At 32.1% G+C, this 20,466-nt stretch overlaps 1 long non-coding RNA gene across 1 annotated transcript in view; it reads left to right on the top strand.

The window, feature by feature from the left end:
• Positions 1–20,166, top strand: part of LOC125752263 (uncharacterized) — a 142,206-nt gene extending 122,040 nt beyond the window's left edge. The window contains exon 3 of the long non-coding RNA XR_007401311.1: positions 19,800–20,166. This is a non-coding gene — a long non-coding RNA (uncharacterized LOC125752263). The remainder of the gene's footprint in view (positions 1–19,799) is intronic.
• The last annotated feature ends 300 nt before the right edge of the window (positions 20,167–20,466 follow it).

The raw sequence follows: 20,466 nt of genomic DNA on the forward strand, positions 1-20,466 counted from the left end.
GAGCAGGGCAACACTGTTGATTAGTTTATCTCCTACATATTGCATAAGGACATTATAAAAGCAAATGCAATTATTATAAATGCATTTATAAATCTGAAATGTTTAGTGAATAATGAATATAAATTTTATGCATAAATGTATTTTACACATAAAAAATCATATCTATAAAAGGAATGTTAAAGCTTGCAAGTATTAAATAAAAAACAAATCTCTTACATAAATATTCCTCTAGTGAAACACAAGTCTTTAAATGTGATTTGATTAGTTCTAATAGAGATATCCCTCATTTTCAAAGTTAATCCAAGGAAAAAAATTTCTTGCAATCCTGAATCTGATTTTTCTTTTTCTTTTCACCAATCATCTCGTACTTTAATCATCAGAGGTGGCCTTTGGATACTGGTAAATTAATCATTTATTCTTTTTCCCCATGCCATCCAATTTTGGGAGGTGTCCTGGATGCATATCAATTATATATACTTTTGTTATCTATTCAAAATACAGTTTTTTATACTCCTAATCTCTTTGGTAAATAGTATTACAAGCCTTTTCTAGATTTGTCTATATGCTTCATTTTAACATTGATTTTATAAGAGAGTAGATGACCTTCAGGAAAACAGTCTATAAAAAGTGTGACTAAATTAAGTTTCATTAACTTAATTTAGGTTAAACAGTAGTCCTTATTCATGTAACATTTTATTCTAATTGCATCTTTCCAAGTCCACTTATCCTGGAATCAGAATCTTGACTTCTATATTAAGTAGACTCAGGCAAGATATTCCATACATAGTAATACTTAGAAGGTGCTCTAATTTGAGACTTTATGAAGACAAGAAAAAAATAATTGAAAATGATTGAACTTACATTATGCAATAAGAATTATTTATACTTTATAATACAATTAACTTAGGCATAGTTATATTCAACAAAATACACATAATGTTTCTTCACTAAGGACAAAAACTTTAAGATGAGGAGGCAGTGTGGCATGCTGAATTGCTTTAGTGTATGGAATTAAAAACAGAAGCTTGATAGTAGAAAAGGAATAGAGATTACTTGTCTGGGCTAAGAATTATCAATGAGATCCTTCGGTTTGTTATTTACAATTTCAAACTCTCAGTTTCCTGATTTATAAGGTAGGGATAAAAAGAACATCCTCATAGAAATGCAATGAGCAATTGATCAGATAATATAAGCATAAAAATTAGTAAAGGTCTAGAATAATCATTGTTCAATGCACTCCATTGAATGTTGGAATCTCATCTACGCAGGCACAATTTGAATTTGTCTTCTTCCAGGTTTTTACTGGTTTTCTTCTGATTCCCATAGTGACCTATTAGTTACATGCAGATATCTATTCCTCCTTACCCCTTACTAATTTTACCAGATTCCCGATCCCTATCTGAAATTGCTGGAAGACCAAACTTTCAAGCAATCACTAACTGATGTCTAAGAGTTTTTATCTTCTCTGAAATGCCCTGAAGAAGTTTTTTGTCTTCAGTTTACCTATAAGTCAGTTTGGAGTCTCTAATGTGAGGCCACCAAGGTCCTATCAAACACTCTCCATCAGAAATCTTGGGTCAATGCCTTGCCCCTAGCACTTTCTCCTATGTGGTGGTGATAGGAATAAGGAATGCCGTTTTTAATTACTTGTTTTTGTTTTAGTCCTTGTGAATATGGATTTAAAAAAAAAAAACTTCCATAGATACATAGATTCCATAATATTTCTTATGAAACTTTAATAAGCCTTTTTTCTGGCTATAATCAATGATATGGCTTTACCATTTTTCAAAACCAGGAATGTCTTCAACAAGGACAATAATAGAACTGCAGTTTTTTGTACTTATGAATACCAAGGTTTTCCAATACAATGACCATTAAAATGTGCTCATTTTATTTTGCATTCTTTTCCTCCAAACAGTCTAACGGACTCCATTAACTGTGACAAAACTTCATTCTGTATTTTTAATGACATTTTACTTACTATTCTAAAATCAGGTTGAAAATGACCTCCATTAAATTCAATTCAAAATTTTTATTGACAAATAATAACATGCCATTTATAATAAATGAGGAGAATAGACTTCATTAATCAAGGTATGAAGATAAAATTCTGACTAAAACTTTTGATGACAGAGAGAAGAATACCTAAATCATTTAACTGAAAATTGTAAAGTATAATTATTTTGGAACATAATCTGGTAAATATATTGTTTAATCTAAAATTAAAATGTGAAAAGAAAGTGTTAGACTATGTTACTTAAATTTCAGAATAATTTTTAGATAGAAATTTGGTTCTATACATGCAAATAAAATGCATACATTATGAATTTCTGATAATCATGGCAATAACTCACACATATGTAATTTAAGCAAATATCCACTATTTATTCAATAGGCTCATTTTAGAAAGTGTACATTAAAATGTTCTGTGACCTAAATATTGGTAAACATTTCTAATTAGCCTTGAGATTTCTAAATGGATAATAAGAGAAAACTTAAGTGATTGAATATTTATCCATTGTTGATGTAAAAACTTTACTTGAGAGGAAAAATATAATCTAAAAATATTGTATCAACTTGTCTACCTTAGTAAAAACACACCTTGGACAAGGGGCATCATAATAAATATCAATTTTTGTTCTGTGGTCCTAGTTATTGTAACATTGAACTTTTGACTATGTACTAGCTACAGGAGACAGGCAGAGTTTGCTTTGCTGAGAAAGTCTCTGATATCAAGTATTTGTTTCCATTTACCTCTTTCTTATTGAACTAAAATGAAGAATGTTCAGCTCCATGACCTCCCGGGCTCTGTGACACTTCTGTCTTTTTCAAAAATTAATTAGTGAATCAAAGGCTGAATCAGCCTTCTTCCAAGCAATTTTCTTGCTCTTCAGAAAGTTAACTTCTCTACTCTCATTATCAATGTCCTTTGCCTTGTCAGCAGCATTTAAAACATTATCCATTATTTCTGCATCACTAGCACAATGTCAATGGGAGGGGGCGAGACCCTTTTTGCGGAGCTCAGCCCAGTGGCAGGGTTAATCAGAGTGGCAGGATCAGGGATGTCAAACAATCCAACAGGGAGACAATCGGGGATCTGGGTTGAGTTATTAGGTGCTGTTGGAAACAAAGAGATGGAGAACTGTCAGTAGAGTTGCAACAATCAGTGAACAACATCAAGATATAGGATATGGGATCCAGGCTTCAAAAATTGTCTCTAAGATAAAACAATGAATATCTAGTAAATGTATTAATAGAACAAATGGAATTCTGTTTAAAGATCGAGATTAGGGTCGGAACCTCAGTTCAGGTTCGCAGAATAGAACAAAGTAGGATCATAGGGACAGACTGCCTGCTAGAAAAGGGTGTCTGGTCTTTTCATTCAACCTATCAATGCTGGAGATTCTCCAACATCAGAGTTCTCCTGACAGAATCATTTGCCTTGCATGGTCTCCTTGCCCTTCTAAATGATACAGATCTGTTCTGTGCCACATTGCACTGCCTTTTCTTCCAATACAGTATTCATCACTAATTTATGCTCTTCTTCACATTTTAAGTATTTTATTTTATTTTAAAATGTTCCAAAAGATGATAATTTTTCATTGACGTTATTTCCAGACAATTCCAGAAACTTCCTAGCAAATGACAATTCTTAACTTTTAAAAGAGTTAATACAAAAAGATGAAAAGATATACAAATATAAAAAATATTATGTTATATTTAATCAATACATAAGAGCATAAATTTCCCTGAATATATAACTAACAAAATCTAGATTGTGATTGCCTCAAGGGAGGGAGAGGCATGAGACGGGATCAAAACAGTGGTCTTTAAGAAGAAAAAAATGTGAGACAGATACAAGAAAACATTACTATTTTAATTTTTGTTGGCAGATACATGGATTTTTGTTTTGTCTTTCTTAGCAGGTTTCTTAAACTTTAAGTTACAGTTTGTGTGAGAAAAAATGAGAGTGAGAAATAAATGATAACCCTTCCCTCCTTTAATTTTTTTCTTAAATTAATCAAATGCTATGTTCTTTCTCTGAGAATTTGGTTTCAGTTTTCCATCTGTCCTGACTCTTGCCATCTGCCCACTAGTGATTTTGGCTTCATTCTGCTACATTCTTTGAAGCTCATCTCAACCTCTTCCTGTGAATTATAGATAGGAAAATGACCTAAAACCAAAAGCACATAGAGCCATATACCCAAGTATGGAAACCTTCAAAAAAGCGGGTAGATGAAGGATTAGGATTAGGTCAAAAAAGCGGGTAGATGAAGGATTAGGTCAAGGATTAGGTCATAGAACCATATACCCAAGTATGGAAACCTTCAAAAAAGCGGGTAGATGAAGGATGACAGTGACGTTGGTCTTCTAGACTAGAATATCTGAGAGAATAAAGAGTAAGGGCATGATAAGGAATTCACTGACTGCCTAAAATAATGATATTCTCAATGTAAGAGTGGAGTTGTATAAGAGTGAGGTTGGTTTGGGATAAATACAGACAGGAGATCTGGAAAGGAATTAGAGGAGGTGTTTCAAGTGATAACTAGTTTGGGACAGAATGATAGAAAGAGGCATGCATAGAATGCCTGGGTGGCTCAGTGGTTGAGCATCTGCCTTTGGCTCAAGTTGTGATCCCCAGGGTCCTGGGATTGAGTCCTACAACGAGTTCCCCGCAGGGAGCCTGCTTCTTCCTCTACCTATGTGTTTCTCATGAATAAATAAATAAAATCTTTAAAAAAAGAGAAAGAGGCATGAATAATGATAATGATGATGATAGATAGGAAGAAAGGAGAGAGATGTGCATTTTTGTACATACTAGTGTTAATTATGAATGAGAAAATGACTCACAATAAATTTATATTAAATCATTCTTAACTAAATAAATCAAGTGAAAATTGAGCAGAACAAGACAAATCATATTTTTAAGCGGGTGAATGTTATTGAATAAGGAAAATTTAAATCACTCTTCACTACTCCCCCAACACACACATACACACACACACACCCATTGGTGGGAGGTATATCAGAATCTGGACAGGAAAGGAAAAATAAAGTTTAAATACACTCTTCAGGTGGTTCTGGGGCAGGCCCTTTTGTCTTCACCATTGAGAATGGCTACTCTTAAAAACATTGGTATTTGCAAAACTCAAGATTTTATCTGATGGAATACTACATGTAAGAGTAGTCAAACTAAACTTACTCCTTTAAAAATTAGGAAGACAATTCCTGAAAAAATGCTAAGTTTGAATATGGTAAGTATCATAAATAGACCAATCTCACTGGCATTGTAAAACTATTCAGGGTCTAGATTGCATTCAGAAATGAGTTTTCTGTAAAGAGCACAAAATTATATTTCAGCTTCATGGTTTATTCATTCTTTTTGATGGACTATAGTAGCTTTCTAATGTTGTGTCTGTATTTAAAGTGACAAAATTGTAGTTGGGAAAAATCATGGCTTATTTGATTGCATTTGCTCATAAAAATATTTGAAAATTCCAATTAAGATTGGGACAGAGATGTGACAATTTCTAATCTCCTTCCTAAGACCAGTTTTATAGAAGTGTTCCAAATGAGTCATAAACAGAGTATGGCTTTCATTGACAATTTTCAATGCTTCAGAATTTTTAAAAAGATGCAATTTTTACATTCTAAGTTCTGTACTTATGGAAAAATCAATATGATAATCCTTAATAATCTTATTTTCAGAAATTTCAAACCATATGTGATTAACTCCAATTGCACTTCAAAGCTTATGCCTTTTATCCTCCTAATGTCTCTTTACTCATAATTAACAGATATTTTTAAAATACACCTGTGATAGATGCTGCTATTTGTTTCCCAAGGTTTAGTCTCATCTTCTATGGTACTACAACTCCTCATGCCTATCAGGGCATATAGCTACCTTGAGAAAAATACTATGATGTACAATCTGCGTTGCAACTAAGGGACATGTAAATTTTTGCCAATGGGTTGTAAAAACAAATGGCATATGCAACTTCTAGAAAACGTTTCTAGAAGGGATAAATATACCAAATTCCTTCCATTTCCCTCCTTCTTGCTAGTTGCAATTATAGACATGTTGACTGGAACTGAAAAGTCATTTAAAATCTAAATTTTGAGTATGAGAAAGAAATAGATGGGTAATAAGATACACCTGATAATAATGCAGACCATACCAGTCCTTAAGATGCTGATGTGAACCTATATGTAAGAAGGAAATAAATTTTAATCTTGATTAAGCCAGAGTTTCTTTCACTCACAATTATATCTAATCCTAAACATATATTTTAGAATGCATTATATTCCATAGCTAGCTCTATCTACTAGTTCTGCTTAGGAGGTAGACAATAAAATAAACATAGTGGATAAACATGTGTAATTTAGTGTTTGGTGTCTTACAGGAAAAATTGAACTTTGAAATGATGGCTTGGGTATTTTATTTGATCAACTTTGATACCTCCAAAGTCCCTTTTTACTTCAGTTAATTCACATTACATGTCAATATTTTTTTCCTTGTCTCTTTTCTTTTAGTCTGTTTTTTAATTTCTGTTTTTCTTGGGTTTCCACCATATTATTATTTGCTTTTGTGTTTTTGACAAAAGAATCAATCACATACTGATGTCTTCAGTCAGTTTTCCTGATTCACTCCCAGGTCTTGTCTCTTGTCACAGTAACTGTGAGACTATGACTCTCTCTCTCTCTCTCTCTCTCTCTCTCTTTCTCTTTCTCCTTCTCTTTCTCATCTACATTTATTTTTTTCCACAAATTGAATATGTGGAACATCTGAAAAAAAAGTAATTTGTATGTCCGAGATATTTTAAGAGGTTTGGAAATGTATTAGGGATAACTTTAAAGACACCCCTATTTTTACTTTTTTTCAATTCCTAGGGATGCTGCTTCTCAATTTAAAAGTAGAAAATTTAATGATGATTGTTTAGTCATTATCTAATATTGTCTGATGTGTTCTATAAAACAATTTACTAATTACACACAACTGAATTCCAGGGCAATGTAATGAAAATGTAATAGTAGATGCAGGCTGTTGCAGCTGAGTCTCAACAACTTTAAAATACTTGAAGCTGGTTTAAGAAAATCAAAGTGATAAAACAACAGTTCTATGAATATGTTCCTGAATGACATTTTAAAAAGATGAAGCAAATTTTAATGTGCTTCACAAAGGAATGAATATTTAGGAAAGATGAGAACATGAGTAAAATGATCAATTCTTTGAAATTCACCTTGTTCCATAGCCTATATGTGAAACGGGCCTGAAATACAGTATTCTGAAAATGCTAGTGATCAACCCAAAATCAAAATAGAGGGAATACTGCTGCCAGCTATGGTCTTAACATATGATGCCATTTTCTAATTTCATGTATTTTCCCTGACAATTCTTCTAAGCTATTTCTCATGAGAAAAATTGAGTTAAGTCATCCCCAGAAAAGTGAGTCATAGTAACTAAACACACAGGAGTATCATTCCATGGATGAATAAATGAGAGCAGTTCTATTTCAAACATGCCAGATGCTATACATTTTCTGGAAAAGATCAGGATATCAGGTCTTTAGTGAGACTTCCCGCTAAGCTGAACATCTGTTCATAATATATTGTGCACTTGCTAGTAAGCCTAAGAATGCTAAGGCGATTAGAACATCTTGATTGTGTTTTCCAATAGTATGCAGACAAAAGGAGATGTGGAATCAGAGCACTGAGCAGGCAGGAAATCAACACTCAGCCACCATCCAAATATGCACCATGTTGTTTCTCCATTAATCAGTTGTTAGAAATTTTCACAAAGTGTAGGTGACCTATTTGGAAAATCAAGTGATTTTGTCCTTGAAATGAATAAACAGCTAAAGATAAGGGTAAATAGAGGGGGAAAAAATTCACATATGCAAAAGCATCTACCCCTGTAAGAATTTTCATTTCCTTGGCCATTTTGTCTGAATTGTTTCTCTACACCACTGAAATTGCGAAGTGAGGAAACCAATTAACATAACCTTATAGGACATGCAGAATAGACTGCTTTGTGAAACTGATCTTCCATTTAAATATGCCTCCTCATCCATTACTTTATATCTGGTCATTTACTAAATTCTTCCTGACTTTTTCCTAACTGATGACCTTATATCTGTAAATGCAGCATTAAAAATTCATATATTCTATTGAAAATCTCCAAACAAGCACTATAATGATCATGAAAAGCCATCAAGTCACTATACATTATTTACAAATTGAAAATAAAAGTAAGTTTTTAACTACTGAAATATAGCCCCCGTATTAAACTCTCTAATTTACCAGTGATACAAATTCAGAAGAGTTATGCAAGAATGCAATTACTCCCTTAGGCAGTACCTGATTAAGCAAATTTGATTCAAATAATTGAATATATATGTGAGGAAAATCTATAAAAACCTGAATATCCTGAAAAAAATTATAACATTGGTTTCACTTTGTAAGAAAAAGATGGTTAAAATTATAGGTACAGGAAAGATAACAAGAACATTTTTTCCAAGGGCCATAATCACACTTAGGCCATATTATTTTTGAAAATGTGTTTCATATAATTGTTTTGAATTTAACTGAGACAAAGAACATGGTACTTTGCTAAAACTAAGTGCTGGAAATTAGTTTTTAAAAATTTTCAAATAATGATGATCACATACTTAGGGATCAAAATCAATACAATGCCAGGAAATAAGTCTGCCAGGAACGTGGTGCATGTTAGTTTCTCAGACTCAGAGAATGGAGAAGTCTTTCAATAGTTCTGACTATTTTAAATGTGTGAAACATTTATCATAGTTTTTATACAATTTTAATATCTGATTGCTCAAGGGAAGAAGCAATTTTGTTGGCAAAATCTGTCCTACATCTCAACATTCAGCATAATTTAGTAGATTATTCCAGCCCATGGATGATATGAAAATAAACAAAAAGATGTAGTAAAAAAAAAATAAATCATGTTACGGGACATCTTATTTAAATTAATGATTCTTATGAAGTAAATTTAAGAAAACATAGCAGCTGTACCAAATCACATGAATTGGTAAAAATGTGTGTGTTTTGCACACATTTTCCCAAATGACCCAATTCAGAGAATAATATCTCAGTAATTAGCAGTAACCAAGAGGGAAAAGTCCAAAATGTATTATCAAGTTTAAGGTAATGTCTTCACTAGGGTGTTTTATAACAGAATTGGTATAACTCAAAGCACTGTTGATGAGATACCTAATATATGATCCAGTTTATTCACATGTCTAGGATAGACAGATAGATAGATAGAGCATTTTATATACATGTGTATGTAAAAAATGTAAATTTAATTTTGTTATTTTTCAAAGCTGAGCTAGTTTTTTTCCTATCATTCTTATGTATTTTTAATAGACTGATTATTGATATCTTTATCTGAAAAATTACAGCTCCAAAAACCTAGAAATTTTAAGTAGGTATCAATGTGTGGCCCTGCATTCTCTAAGTTCAGTTTTACTTGTTTATTTCTTTAAATTTTCTTTATTATACTTCCTCTAATGAGTATTTAGTTTTATATTGTTTAAAAAGGAAAGCTTAATTCAGTTATTCTCTGGGTGTGTATTTTTAGAATATACATTTAACTTTGAAAAGAAGTAACGTTAAGGTAATTGTTAGCACTGAGGTGATTGCAAGAGAATTTAGCTCCTATGAATGAACTCATGCCTGTTTGCCTGAGTGATTCATATAAGAGAGTACAGAGAAAATTACAGATAATTTTGTTGACCTATGCCTATGTTGACTATACATGAAAAATGGGAAAGAAGCCAGAATGTTGGAAACAGAAATGTCCGAATTAAAAAAAAAAAAAAGTTTTAGAAGAAATCACTGATGTCAGATGACATTTGCCTTTTAATAGAGTTATTAGACTGTGAGAGGCCATTCACATGCATTTCTAGATTTTTTTTTTTTTGTAAAACATTTTCCAAAGCCTCTCATAAAAAAAAAAAAAAAAACCTTGCAGAAAAAACAGAGAATGTGAATTGCAAGAAAATACTCTTAAGTAGATTAGTAATTGATTGAAAATTCAGGTTTATGCACACATCAACATCATTTTGAACAGAAATCATAACACTATCTCTTCGAAGTTTTTATTTAGGACATTACCAAGGCAGTGTTCAAAGTTGGCACAAAGCTGGAAGGAATACCTGATATTCAGGTAGCATAACTGTATGCAAAAAGCCATTTTTACAAGTTGGATCGGTGGGTCATATCTAACAAGAACTTTAGTAAAGATAAATGTCAGTCCCTACTTAAGTGTTTTTTTTTTAAAGGATTATGTATTTATTTTAGAAAAAGAATGCACACAGGAGCGGGTTGGGGAGGGAAAATCTCAAGCAGAGTTTGTGATGAGCATGGAGCCTGAGGCTGGCTGGGATCTCATGACCCTGAGATCATGACCTGAACCAAAATCAAATGTGGGATGCTTAACTGAGTCACCAGGGGCCCTAGTCCCTACTAGATTTAAAACAAAAACAAACAAAAAACAAAACAAAACCATTAAAAACCTGGAGGTAAGGGGAAGTATATTTCTAACTTTGCAAAGGCCACCAGAGTGGGTTAAAGCTCTGGATGGGAGAATAAAGTAAATTATGTCTTAGGTCTCTTCTACCTCTGAGGTTAAATAACTCTAGTGTATATTTATTATACCATATAAATTTGAAAATTGTTTTGAAGGTATATATGAGTAAAGCTCTTTATGTCTCTCTGAGCATCTGGGTGAGTACCAACCCATTCATTGGCCATGAAAAGATTACTCTAGTCTCTGACTGTTTTAGAAAGATATTGAGATAGCTTTTAAAAAGTTTTCAAATTCTCCTGAAACTAGAACACTTCATCTATTACAAGTAGTCAATTCATTTTAATTTTTGAGAAAGAAATTATCTGCTTTTACTTTTGTAGGAACTGGTTCTAGTTCAGATATTATTATAGGAGATGTATTGTGCTCCCTTTACTCAAATAGACAGAATAATTGGAATAATAATTTTAAATGCATATCAAATACAAGGGAATAGTCATAATTTTGATACTAGAACCATTTTCAGGCATTTAAAAATCTAATTTTTAATAAAGTAAGTTTCATGTTGGCAATAAAGTCAGTTGGAAATGGATTTATTACAAATGGTATTTTTCAAATAAAAATTACCTCTTACCTCTGGTGTGAAAAATCAAAAGAATTTTGACATGGCAATCATATTGATCTTACAAGAACATTCCTCCCACTAATGTACTAAGTTTAAAATTCTTAAATAACCCAATTAGGGACCTTTAAGAGAGAAAGAGAAAAAAAATCCTGGCCGAATGATGACTAATTAGAATGACAGGCGTTCTTCTGACTCATGGGGGAGTCACAGTACCTAAGCAGTAAAAATAGTGTCTCATTAGTCTTTTAAACATTATTCCCAGGTTTCCATGAAATTGATATTTAATCACTTTCCCAGTGTACAGCAGGCACTTATTACACTGGGAAGACATGGGGAGTGAAAAGTTTATAAAATTTCTGTCAATCTCTTCTCAATTTGAAGAATGATTCATTATAATGGGCCACCAGTGGCAAAAGGACCCTGAATGGAAGCCTGTAATTAACTTCACTTCTTGCTTTATTGATGGCATTTGCTGGGTTCTGAGATTAGATGGTGTATCTGGTGGGATGTACCCTATGGATCATGCTGTACAATATTCTAAACTACATCTAAATCATATCTACAGTTGTATTATTTGAAATTCCATATGTTGGTTTTCTGAAATTTGGGGCAATTTTAAAATATTTAGAGACTAAGTTTGCTACTGAGAGTGTGTAGATGGAATTAGTGTCTAAAAGAAGAAAATATGCATCTAAATTTTAGGACAACTCTGTAAGGAACAAAAATTGACATTAAGATAATATAGCACAACAATTTCCTTTTGAAAATTGTCAAGATATTTGATCTCTAATTTGGTTTTATGAAATATGACTATTTTATTCTTTAGTCTTCAATATTATTTTACTCCTATTAAATGCTTAAAATGAAAGGATGGTTATAAGAGCTATTTCACTTTGTCATTAAATCCAAAATTATCTTTCATGTGCATACATGAAACTTAGAAAAATCAATCCAGCAACCAACCACCTTTCCCCCAATAAAAGAATATTTTCCCAAATTTAGCCAAAGAAAGTAGAAAAGGGTGAACACTCTAAGTTTTTTATTCCATTTCTCTTCTAACAAACAACTTTTATTTCATGGACATAGCAATGACAAACCTTGTGGTAGGATTTACTACAAACATGGTAGGATGGCCATTCTCTGTTTTATATTCTATCTAAATAAGAAAATATGTTTTTTGTTCAAAAGAGAAATATAATCAAGGCATATTTACTATACTTTATACTGTTGACTATATATATTTTTGACTTACTACATAACATGGTAGGATGGCCATTCTCTGTTTTATATTCTATCTAAATAAGAAAATATGTTTTTTGTTCAAAAGAGAAATATAATCAAGGCATATTTACTATACTTTATACTGTTGACTATATATATTTTTGATTTCCCATTTCCACTCCGCTGAGAGAAAACAGAGTGTTTCATTGGGATAGAAGTTCTCAGCAAGTCCCAAGGCAGTTCCTGCTAAACTAGTACCAGGTTTTGTCCTTACAGAGCCCATTTCCTAAATGCAAGTAAGGACATAAAAATGATTATAAAACAATAGAATAAGTAATTTTCTATCACACACTACAACTTCATGAGCAAATGTTAGGAAAAACATTTAGAGCAACTCTTCATTTGCGGTTCAGAAATGAACAGCACCAGTAAGTATTTTAAAGTAACTCAAGAATCTTCAAACTGGTATGTTAGTATGGTTCAGCAGAATGTATTATTCTGGAAATCAGGAAACAAATCCTGCTTTTGTAAAGTAAAATTGTGTAAATAATGACACAAATTTAATGTATGAAATGTGGAATATAGATTTTTTGCTCTATTGGAAATTAAGAATTTATTAAATAGCCTTTTTAAAACTTGCATTATTATTTAAAATCCCCATGCCAAATACTTTCCAATTAGTGTTATTATGCAGTTCAAAATTTAAGATAAAATATATAATATTCAGTATAACCATTTCAACATCTATGGCAAAACCATAGCATTATCAAAATCTTCTTTATACTGTCCTCTAGTCTTTACAGATCATGTGCTGAAAGCAAGACCTAAATTTCACAATGTGCATTCCAATTTTCTATTAAGTGAGAACCCTCTAAAGACCACAAAGGGGCCAAATTATCTAAAATATTAAAGGCTTATTATATTTCTACTAAATTATCAATTTTGTAAAACAATTAAACAGGGAAAGCCAATTAGTGTGAAAGTGGTCTTTAGAGTATAATCATTAGTTAGAAGCTCGTTTGATAAGGTTAGGTCCAAATCTAATAAGTTAAACCCCCAGCAGAACCGTAATAGAGCCTTAGTGGCAGTTTTTAAGAGTATCACTCTCTAAATAGAAACTGCAAGAAATTAAGGAAATTGAAAAAGAAGTTATTTTTGCTACAATCAACAAAACCTCTATAGAGCTATGTCAAGTAAGAATCAGGGTAGTTTCTTAATTATGATCACTAGAAATTTATTTGTGCTATGAATCAAAATTATTATTAGTTCCAGTTTCTTCCAATAGAGTACTAAAGACCACAGGTAAAATAATTATGAACAGAAGAGGCAAATATATAAAATAAAGTAAATGCTTTCTAACCCTGGGGAAAATGAAAGAACATTAATACAGTGAGAGCACACAAATCGAATATACATGATCATCACTGCACTGTAACATTTTCAGCCTCTGTTAGCTCTGCCTCATTTATGTTTGGAAAATATACCTTAAATTAAAATTTTTAAAAATGAAGGAAAAGTAAAGTGGTGTATACAAATATATCCGTTTACCTAAGGCTGAACTCCTCTAAATGTCACAACAAAACTTCTAAAAATTACCAAACTACTTTTTTTTTTTTTTTTTTTTTATTCATGAGAGACACATAAAGAGAGACAGAGGGAAAAGCAGGCTCCCTGGGGGAGCCCCATACAGACTTGATCCCTGGACTCCAGGATCATGCCCTGAGCTGAAGCAGATGCTCAACCACTGAGCCACCCAGGAATCTCCCAAACTAGTTGTTTTACACAAAGAATTGGGCAATTTAAATAAAAAGAAGATGTAGCCTAGTAAATGCTAACCTATTGGCCTAAATGAATAAAGGAAAAGTCACACACTTTATAATATAGATATAGATATTCATATATCTATATATATCTTAAAATAAAATTATCTTTATTTATTTTTGCTTCAGTTACACATATTTCCACTTAAGTATTATATAAATAGACATGAGTGAAACATGAAATATTATAGATCAGAAAAATTATGTTCTCTGTTTATCAAATTCTATTTTTTTAATTCTAAAGAAAGTAGATAATTGATGTGATCTGATCATCTATCCATCAGCACATCCATATTCAAAAAAGGACAGATTGGTCATTAGGGAACACTGGCTGGTGACAATGGCTCCTACATCACCCTACACAAACATGCTTTACTAATGGTTATATAAGTATTATCAACAGTTATTTGTTTCTTATTCCTTTTATTTCTCTATTATTGCATGTGCATCTATATTATGATTCACGTTTAAATAATGCTATAATTTAATAATTTATTTTGACATTAATTTTGAAATACAACTCTTTTTTTATAGTAAAGTGTTTTCAGTAGCAATGTTTTTCTTTTTCAGCAGCAATGTTCTAAAGCTACAGCTTACTAAAATAGTTACATAAATAATAATGCCAGATCCCTCATGTAATTAAAAAATAAAATAAAATGAGCATCTGTTTGTATAAATTCATAATGTGAGTGATAAAATACAGGTTAAAGGTTAACATAGAAAAAATTGGACATGGTATATGAACACAAAATGAATTATTACATGGCTATGTAATTTTATTGCCACCACTTAGTTAATTATGCTGTATATCAAACTAATAGTTAAACAGGCAAGCTCCTACTTCAGTGTCCTACTCATACAACTATAAATTACTCCATACTTCTAGAATGGTTATTAGCCATAAATCTCACAGCAAGGTGTAATAACAAAAAAACAATTTGCTTTACTACTTGAAAACTTCACAAATGTACTTTTAAGATATATTTCAAAAGAAATCACATTAACTCTGGCAGTCATAACTTAATTTAAATACCTCAATAATATAGACAAGAAAAAACGTTTTCATTATCTATGGCTGCATAATAAATTTCCTCAAGACTACTTAGTAAGTAGTAAAAACTACAACCTTTATTTGCTTACAGCTCTGTAGTTTGGGCAGTGACAGCTCATCTGTGGTCCCTCATGATATCATTAGGGTGGCTTTACTGGGGTTGGGCAATCTACATCTTAGATTACTTCTCTCACACTCCTGGAGAGAGTACAGGCTGCCAAGTGACAACTCAGCTAAGGCTGCTGTCTAGGGTCTTGGGTTATTCTTAATGTGGTCTCTCCAGTTGGGTAGGTTGGCTTCCTCACAGTATGGAGAAGGGAGCCTTGGGGCAGTCAGACTTCTCACAGGTTGGCTAGTATATCCCCAAGCACGGAAACAAAATCTGCTAGGCCTTCTTTATGGCTTTGATACTCAGCAGGCATGCCTTCAATTCTTCTGTATTCTGTTAGTTAAAGCAGGTCAGAAACCAACTCAGATGTAATTGGAGGGTACTTTACAGGTGTATGAATAATGACGCCCTAAAATGATATTCTCTTTCAACAAATAATTTCCTATATAATTTCCAAAAGTGCAAACCAGTATGATTCTTGTTAGTATTAATTTCAACTTAATATAAATACATATATATGCCTGAATTTTCTAAGAATTTATTAAGGTAGCTAACCTTAAATGTCCTTTCCTAGGGCAGGAATCTATGCATTTTATCTATATTCCCCATCTAATTAATTTTTTTTTTTTAGCTCTACTCATCACTGTGTAGAATTAGCCTACTTGGCAGTAGAAGGAAGCTGATGTAGCCACTGGGGTCCTGTTACTTGAGGAGATGTAGAAATGTCTATGTTCCTCTTTATCAGATTTCACATGCACTCACAGCAATGTTTCTCACACCTTATCCTACAATATACAATTCTTTTAGATCCATCAAAAGCAGTAATAATTTTGAGATAAGTTCTTTCTTTAGAAGGTAATTCCTTAGAATTTTATGCAGTAAAAAATGCTATATTTAATTATAAATCCTTATATAGAGTAACTTACTTAATGAAGTTAAAAATGCCCAACCAGTTTTCAAGATTTAGAAACCTGAACGATAATAGTAGCTGTCACTTACTAGTCCAAACAATGCAGGTCACGTTGAGGCAAAGTTGCTAGCAAAACTGAACATTGCTTGAGTGGAAAGTGTGGCAAAACACAAGGAACACATGGAATATGAGAATGCAGAAAACATTGGGAGAGATGTGTGAAAGGCACTTGAGAGTTAATATGAAGAGAAAAGTATAAAGAAATTTATAACATCTAACATTTATTGAGCACATACTATGTATCAAGCACATTATTTATATCATTTACCAAAATAAAATAAGCCTGCAACCTACCACTAGTTACAATACTCAGACAAAGGAACAAAGATAAAGAGATGAGAGGAGGCAATAGCCAGCCAATTGAAAGAACAGGAGCAAAGTCTGAGCAAATACCCATGAGAGAGGTCACTGCTTGAGGCTTAAGGCTCAGTGTGCCCTGAGTCATTATTAGCACATGGACTAGAATAGGTTAGAAGGTATAATTGGCAAAAATAGAGAAACTCAGGGAATATGGTAATTAATTTTTAAGAGTAGGTAAAGGCTTTGGATTAAAGTGCAATGAGTCTGGGTGACATAGTAGCTAGGGCTAATATATAGGGTATTAAATTGGTATAAAAATTGGAATCCCAAACTAGACAAGAAGTACTAATTAGAGAAACATAGCATAGAGTTTCGAATACAAAGTAATTTCACAAAGGGAAGAAAGTATAAGTAAAATGAAACTTTACAGAGGGTCCTCATTGAGAAAAAAAATGTAATTTACAAGGAGAGAAAAGGGAACTGTGAGTGAAAAGAAAGATTATGAAAATAGGAAAAGAACAAATAACACCAAGGAAGTATAGAACTGTGGCCAGCAACATCAGGCACAATTAGGAATGAGGAAGGATAACAAATATTGCCCATTTAATTTTCATTTTGGAGTAATAGCTTCTGAGTGACTCATTTGAATGTGTTTTTCTAATATATCTTTATGGCAATATCTCAGCTAGATAATATATTAATCCACTATATTTCTCAGGAGTGGTTTCCATGATGTATTTCTCTAATGGCAGTACTGTCCAATATACTATAGATATTTTAACAAGGTCAGTTTTACACAATTAAAACACTTCTTGAGAGTAACATACTGACTACACATAAAATAATCTGTATTTTCATACACTGTACAATAACCTGCATAATAGTGTTACACAATTAAAAAGAAAGGCATATAATGAAGAATGTTGTATCATCTTTCCCTAAACAATGACAGCTTCATGGTCTTGATCCTTAATATGTATTAGGATAAATGAGCCCCATAGAGTATTTAGCATAAGATAACTTTCATTGAAAGTCTATTATTTACATCTGAAAAACATAATTATTGTTTTGGTATTTAAAAATATTTGAAAATATATTTCTTAAGGAAATATTAAGCATGTACTACATATACCAATCATAGTTCTAAGTTCTCTACATATATTACCTTATTTAATCCTTGCAAAATTCCTATGAGGTAAATACTATTGTTATCTGCATCTAATAGAAGAATTTAAGGCTCATAATAGTGAAGATTTGTTCAAGGGTTTAGAACAAGAAAGTGGCAGAATCAGTACTCAAAAGACTGTTAAGTGTTGTATTCTTTATTCACCCCCCTATAAGGGAATATCTCAAATGACAAAATGAACTGGCCTCTTGATTTTCCTACCAGAAAATTTAGGAACAAGTATAACCCTGAGGTAAGTCATGTGGTATGTAGTTACAAAAATGCCTTGGAGAGCCTTGGGAGTATTTCAAGACATACATCAGAGAGGCTTTTCAATACTCAGAGAAACACAGGGAGATTGTCTTAAAGATCTAGAAACCAAAGACTTAATGGGAGAATCTGCCCTCTGGGGTCACTAACCAAGGAAATGAAGTTCCTCTGCCCTTCTATACTCTCTTATCTGGTAGAACAGAACCCTGCAACCACATGAGTGACCCAGTGCCTTGAGTCTGTTTGAACATTGACTTTAAGTACTTCTGATAAGGCTAAAGAATTCACATAGGACTAAAGAATAAATCAATAAAATAAGTTCTCAGAAAATATCTGTGGAAAACAATAAGCCCCATGCTTTCCCTTTGTGACCATAACTAATCTCTACAAATCTCCAGTGAACAATGACCTCACCTAACCCCCAGTCCTCTAATTCATCCTTATCAGCGTCTTACTTCTTGATCCTTGTGACCTACCTTGGGCTGGCCTCCAAAGGCAAGGAAGATCTGTAATAAGATTATGAATAAATTAAATGGATAAATGTATAATATCTAATAACATTAAATGGCTTATGTATCTATATTTTTGAAAGTGGAAATTCATTTATTTTAGCTACCAATAAAAGTAATATGTGTTTATTCATTGAAAATAAGTTTACAAAGTTTAAAACCTCTTATAAGACTACTCTGTAATTTGTATCTTTAACTGCCAAAACAAATTAATTTTAGCATATTTTGGACTTAGAAAAATATACACATATGCATACACATGCATTTGAGTGCTTATTTAACACAATGCATATACTTATATCTTAAATAGCTGAATAGTTTATTATAGTCTTCATTCGCTATATTTTTAAAGTAATTTAATGTACATTTAAGGCATAGATTATTTGAGCAATTTGATGAGAGTTGTTTTTTTTTTTTTCTGCCTGTATTTTTTTTAACTGTTGTAAGTAATAATTATGTGTAAATATCTTTGGGCATACATAGTTACATATTAAATATTCTCTTATTAATTTTTTAAATGTGTTGTTAAACTGTTATTTTAATTTGGCTTAATTTACCTTTCCACTAACATTGTTTTCTAGGGAACATATAATCACCCCTTTTTAAACAATGGACATTAATCATCTTAAATATTTTAATATTCTTTTTTACATTTCAGTAGGATTTTGAAAGTCAAAGAAGTAGAAAAATGCAACAGCTGACATCCCAAATTAGAAGTCAGGAGAATTTGTTACACCTATTTGAAATACCTTTGTAATTCTTACTCACTTTTTATTTTAAAATATCAAATTAAGAAATTTTGTTATTCAAATAGGAAGTATATTTTATCTGAGAGTTTTGTAAAAGGACACAACTCTTCTAAATAGTTTCTCAATGTAAAAAGAACACAGGACTTTCCTGTATTTATACCTTTTCATAAAATTTTTATTAGATGTAGGGGGCACTTGATGGCTCAGTCAATTGAGTGTGTGACTCTTGGTTTTGGCTCAGGTCATGATCTCAAGGTCATGAGATGGAGCCCCACACTGGGCTCTGTGCTCAGTGCAGTCTGCCTGTCCTTCTCCTTCTGCTCCTCCCCCCCCCCCACTATAAATAAGTAATTTTTTAAAGATATGTTTATCAGGTGTTTATAAATATTTTTAATATGTCAAAAATCAAACATCAAAATCCTTGACATAAAAATATTCTAAATGTATATCTTTATTCACAGGAAAAACTCAGCATCCTTGGTCTGTAAAAGTAAAATCAAGATGATGTTGCACTGAAGACAGTTGGTCCTGGTACAGCGATACCTAGCATAAGATCCTGTTAACTAAAGGCAAATACAAACATGCTCCAACTTCAGTAAAAGTTATTATAGCAACTTCTCCCCTGAGTGTGGGAGAAGCCACACTCCAAAGCCAATATTAATGAAAAATTCCAACAAAAGAATTGCTGAGTGGAAAAAAGAAAGGAGCCAAAAACAAAGTAAGAGACATGGTGGTTCTGTAGGATGCCTTGGATAGACTTCAATCATTTGTTCTTTCTGACTACTATTAGGAAGGAGCCCAAAACATCCACTACCTTGAACAAATCTGAAAGGCTTCATGAGAGAAACCAGTGCTTCTGAAGTGCCTATCCACTTTCCCGTAAAAAGCTCACTGCTTTTCTGAATATATTTTATATGTTATCTGTGCTCATATATATTTTTGTATATACAAAATATAAATATAATGAGCACAGATAACATGTAAAATATATGCACACACATAAGTACATATAAATATACAAAATAAATGCATTATATACATAAGTATATATCTATAAACACATATATTTATATAAATACATGTATATATTTTCCAATTTTATTGAGGAATAGTTGATAGATATAATTT

The sequence above is a fragment of the Canis lupus genome, chromosome 12 (assembly GCF_003254725.2).
Source record: "Canis lupus dingo isolate Sandy chromosome 12, ASM325472v2, whole genome shotgun sequence".
Lineage (NCBI taxonomy): Eukaryota > Metazoa > Chordata > Mammalia > Carnivora > Canidae > Canis > Canis lupus.